Below are 5911 nucleotides of genomic sequence, written 5' to 3'. Positions count from 1 at the left end.
CAAAATTTTGATGACTTTTATATGTTTATCTTGTACCTGTTAATCCTTAGTTTCCTGCTCGATATATGTAATAATAACTTGCCCTCTTTTAACTAAAGGGAAGGGATATGCTACTAGGAAGAATGCCTTAATGACTTCTCTTTTGAGGAATTTCCTGTCTCTCTTGGGGGTCAGGAACTGGCTCAGAGAGCATCACTCCCTCTCTTAAGCTTCAGTGTCCATACTTCTTTAGCCAATAAACAAGCATTGCTGCCACTTGCTGCTTAGTGGAGGAGCGGGAGACAGGTTGATGGTCAACCAGCCTAGTTACATTACTTATTTATTTGGCTGTGCAGGGTCTCAGTTGCAGCACTTGGGATCTTTAGTTATAGCCTGAGACCTCCCAGTTGCAGTGTAATGGATCTAGTTCCCTGACTAGGGATGGAAATAGGACTCCCTGTATTGATAGTGCAGAGTCTTAGTCACTGGACCACCAGGGAAGCCCCAGTCTAGTTAACTCTTATACATCCACTCAATTAATCACTTTAATGAATGTCCAGGGCTTGTCCATCTCACTTGTTTTATCCATTGAGTCCAGAGTTGGTATGACACCAAAGTCATATTTCTATAACCCTCCTCTCCTGCAAGTTTCTGGGTCATGTTTTCATTTAGTTTTGTTCCTAGATATATCTGATTCTGTCTTAGATCTCGTAGGGATTTCCCAATGTTTCTGATAAAACTCTTTCTTGTTTTTCCAAGCTGTTATAAGTTAACATGCACATGCGTGTGTGTGTGTGTGTGTGTGTGTGTGTGTGTGTGTGTGTGTGTAGCATGTAGAAATGAAAAACAGTCCAGTGGAAATAGTAGGTATCTAATACAATACTGTATATTTTGAATGCATTAAAGAATGAACGCATGTACGTGTTCGGTGTGTTTAACACACACACATACACCTTTCTGAATTTTAGGTGAGAGGCAATAAGATGAATGTTCTCAGACTACTATCCATAACTGTGAATTACTTTAAGACTTGAGGTGTGTGGAGAAGAAGTAAGTTATTTCTTTTTTGTGTTTAAATGAAAAAAAAAAAGTAGAATTGAGAAGGGAATAATGCTTTAGTTAGCCAAAGTAACTAATTTATCTAGACCAATCGCAAATTTTATTTTACTTATTACACATTTGTTTCATAATTATATTTTGAGTGCTTATGGGTAAGACGTGGGTTTGACACTGTGGACAGATTCAGTTGTATTTTTCTCTTTTTCTTCTACTCTAGCTTACCTTGCCTCCAATATACACAGCAGCCAGAATAAGGTCATTTCACATAGAAAGATATGTGTTAAAATCCTTTCTCTGTCACTTACTAGTTATAGAGCAAGTTTGTCTAAGCCTCAGCTTCTTTAAACAATATAAAGATATCAGCCACATAGACTTGTATTAAATGTAATGATACACAAAATGCCTCATATAGTGGATAATAAATAAATAAAATGCATAGTACATGGGCACAACAAACATTAGTAACCTTTCTACTCCTCTACCCTTCTCTCCAAGAAGTTTATTTTCAAACATTTCTAATTGCAGACTTTTAAGCTAATGTTCTATCATTCAGTTTCTTATGAGTTTGCTTAACATGAGTTTATAAAACATGTACTTTTGTATATTAAAAAACGATAGAAAGCAGCTTCATCATATATCTGAGACTAAATTTTTCAATTTATTCATAAATCTATTTGTTTTGCAAACATTTATTGAGCACTTACTTTGAGGCAGACACCATGTTAACCTCTGAAGTAAGTTGACTCCTCGTAACAGGGTCAAGACTAAGGTCAGGAGGCCAGGCGAGTGAGACATCTGCCTTTAATGCAAAATTTAAGGGATGCCAAAAAACTGAAAAATCAAGATAAATAGTATTTTAATGAAATATTTTAAAAATAAAAATACAAAAAATCCATGATGAACCCATCAAGATTTTAAATAAGGACAGAATCTATTTTAATGAATTCCTTCTCTTGTCTCAGGCTACAATATGATTTACTGATATTATTGTTTTTGTCTTACATCATCCCTACTTCCTTTGAGGAATGTAGCCTTCTTTGCTCCAACATGTTCTTCTAGTGGGATTATCAAGTAAACTCAGACCCTGAAGGCCACACAGATGGACAAATAAACCAAGCTGAACTAAACAAGACTAGCTCATTCTCTTGACCATATTGATTGATACAAAACAGGATAGGTAACCCATCATGGTAGTATCTTTATCTAGGAATGAATGAGGTCAACACACAGAGCTAAGTAAAGCCAAGAGTTGTGGAGGGGGAGGGATACAGATAAAAAAAGAAATCTGGAGGATGATTTCATTTGAGTGAAAATACGAGAAGCTATATCTATCTCTTAACTTGCCAGGGACATGAGTCAAGAAATTTCCATTGTGCTTACATTTATTTGAGTTGGGACTGTCCGCACTTACAAACAGAGGAAGCCTGACTAACACAATGTCTAAATAAAGAGTATTTCAAACCTTGAGGAGAATTGGTCATCACTGTAAGTTTAGAAAACATCTTAAAAGCAGTATGCCTTCAGTATTGTACAGGGAAATGGTTGCCACAGACAAAATCTTACGGTGCAAATGGAATCAGAAGGTCCTTAAGATCAACCAGGTAAATCCCCTTGATCTGATTCCAAGCAAGCCAACAAGCCTTTGATTGTAAATTGCCTTCCTAGGTAGAACTGCCTAGAAAGAGCATAATAAACAGAACAAGTGTATCCAGTCTCCTTGATAGTTACATTGTTCATTGTTAAGCAATAAGATGGCACCTAAAGGGTCAAAGCCCTAGAATCAGATCACTTTGGTGGATGCTAACATTAATTTTTCTGAGCTAGAAAGGTTTAGAGGCAACGAAGTCTAGTGATGGAAATATAAACTCTTGAGCTAGACATCTTGAATTTGAATCCTAGCATTGCCACTTACTAGTGTGTGACTTTGGATAAATTATTTAACCTACCTGTACCTTATTTTCTCACCTGTAAAATGGGAATATAATAGTGACTACCTCATAACATTATTAAATGAGAATTATGAGTTAATCTTTATAAAGAAAGTAAAACTTACAAATACTATAAAATAAAATAATAGGGTTTCCCTAGTGGCTCAGATGGTAAATCTGCCTGCAATGCAGGAGACCAAGGTTCAATTCTTGGGTCAGGAAGATCCTCTGGAGAAGGGTATGGCAACCCACTCCAATATTCTTGCCTGGATAATTCCATGGACAGAGGAGCCTGGCGGGCTACAGCCTACGGGATCACAAACAGTCAGACACAACTGAGCGACTAATACTTCTTCTTCTTCAGACTAAAAAAGAGACCTGGGATATGACATCTACCTTATGCTGCAGCTACTCCAGGAGACTGGATAAGTCTCTAGTACACAGAGATAGAACTTACTTCAACTATCTGTTTACATTTCTAACTGACCTGTTGGCTTCTAAGCTTCTAGAGGGCAGGGACTGTGCCTCACTCATCTTTGTATTTCTTTGTATGGGGACTGCCTGGGACTGGGCAAGCACAAGGAGACAGTACCCCATTCACAGAATCCAAAGATATGGGTTTGAATCTTCACTGTACTACCTACTACATATCCTGGAACAATTTACTTAACTTCCCAGACACTCAGTTCCTGCAGTAGTAAATGTGGACTGCACACAAAAACTACTAGAGCTGATAAACAAATTCAGCAAAAACATGACACAAGATTAACATACAGAAACCTATTGCATTTATTTACACTAACAATGAAATATCAGAAAGGGAAAGAAAAAAAATCCCTTTTAAAATCACATCAAAAGATAAACTAGGAACAAATTTGACCAAGGAGGTAAAAGGCTTATATGATGAGAACTACAAAACATGGATAAAGGAAACTGAAGATGATTCAAACAAACAGAAAGATCCTATACTTTTGGATTGGAAAAACTAACATTTTTTAAATGGCTATACTACCCAAAGCAATCTATAGATTTAATGTGATCTCTATCAAATTACCCATGACATTTTTCACACAACTAGAACAAATAACTCAAAATTTTATGTGGAGCCATAAACGACCCAGAATTGTCAAACAATAATGAGGAAAAACAACAAAGCTGGAGGCATAAATCTCTCAGATGTCAGACAATGCTACAAAGCTACAGAAATCAAAACGGTGTGGTATTGGCATAAAAATATACATCTGAATCAATGGAACAGAATAGAGAGCCCAGAGATAAACCCACACCCCTTTGGTCAACTAATCTTCAACATAGGAGGGAAGGATATACAATGGCGCTTCTGGTTCCAGCTTTGCAAGAGCATGTAACATAAACATGAAGCTGCTCACCCACAATCTGCTGAGCTTGTGTGTGTGGGGAGTCAGGTCCTGTGGCTTCCCTCTGCATCTCCAGGCCACTGAGGTCCATATCAACCCTGTGGAGTTCAACCCAAACTTCGTAGCATGTATGATACACAAAGTGGAGTGGGAAGTGCTTCTGGAGCTGCCAACAGCCTGCATCTGATTGAGGTGCACAAAGAGATAATTCAGGGATATAAGCATGACAAGAAATTTCTGAGAAAGAGGCACCATATGCTGCTGGAGGTGAATGTGTTGGAGGGCATCCTGCAATGCCCAGAGTCAGGATGTCTATTCCCCATCAGCCACAGGATCCCCAAAATGATGGCTGTGTGGTGAGGAAAGTGTGTTAGTTGCTCAGTCATGTTTGACTCTTTGTGAACCCCTGGACAGTAGCCTGCCAGGCTCCTCTTTCCATGGAATTCTCCAGGAAAGAATATTGGTGTGGGTTGCCATTCCCCTCTCCAGGGGATCTTCCCAACCCAGGGATGGAACTTGGGTCTCCCATGTTACAAGCAGATTCTTTACCAATTGAGCCACCAGAGAAGCCTGTGATGAGGAAACTGAGACTTAAAATTGTGCCAGGCACCAGTTTTTCACTCTATGATCACGTGTATCTTTGTTTACATGTATCTTGTTTGCTACTCTTATCCTGTGTATCCCTAATCCTTGGCCTATTGACACAACAAACATACTATGTTTTTGAGCTCAATATTATATTTTTTTCTCATTCAAGGTTCAAAACCAAAAAGAAAAAGAATGTACAATGGAGAAAACACAGTGTCTACAGCAAGTGGTATTGGGAAAACTGGGCAGACATATAAATCAATGAATTTAGAACATATCCTCACATCACACACAAAAAATAAGCTAAAAATGACTTAAAGACTTAAATGTAAGATATGATACCATAAAACTCCTAGGAAAAAAAATAGGCAAGCATTCTCTGACATAAATTGCACAAATGTTCTGTTAAGTTAGTCTCCCAAGGCAATACAAATAAAAGCAAAAATAAGCAAATAAGATCTAACCAAACTTAAAAGCTATTACGCAGCAAATGAAACCATAAAAGAAAATGAAAAGACAACCTATGGAATGGGAGAAAAAAAACTTGCAAAAGATGTGACCAGGGAAAGCTTAATTTCCAAAATATACAAACAGCTCATATAACTCAAGAACAACAATAAACCCAATTTAAAAAAAAAATGGAGAGAAGACCTAAATAGCTGGGCTTCCCTGATAGCTCAGTTGGTAAAGACTCCGCCTGCAATGCAGGAGACCCCGGTTTGATTCCTGGGTCAGGAAGATCCACTAGAGAAGGGATAGGCTATCCACTCCAGTATTCTTGGGCTTCCCTTGTGGCTCAGCTGGTAAAGAATCTGCCTGCAATGCAGGAGACCTGGGTTCGATCCCTGGGTTGGGAAGATCCTCTGGAGAAGGGAAAGGCGACCTACTCCAGTATTCTGGCCTGGAAAATTCCAAGGACTGCATAATCCACGGGGTCTCTAAGAGCTGGACACAACTGAGCAACTCTTACTTTCACTTTCT

At 38.4% G+C, this 5911-nt stretch overlaps 1 pseudogene; it reads left to right on the top strand.

Moving 5' to 3' along the window:
- Positions 1–4340: 4340 nt before the first annotated feature.
- On the top strand, positions 4341–4702 carry LOC122703109 (annotated as a pseudogene).
- Positions 4703–5911: the final 1209 nt, after the last annotated feature.

Source organism: Cervus elaphus, chromosome 11 (genome assembly GCF_910594005.1).
Source record: "Cervus elaphus chromosome 11, mCerEla1.1, whole genome shotgun sequence".
Lineage (NCBI taxonomy): Eukaryota > Metazoa > Chordata > Mammalia > Artiodactyla > Cervidae > Cervus > Cervus elaphus.
This window is presented reverse-complemented; position numbering and strand designations above follow the sequence as displayed.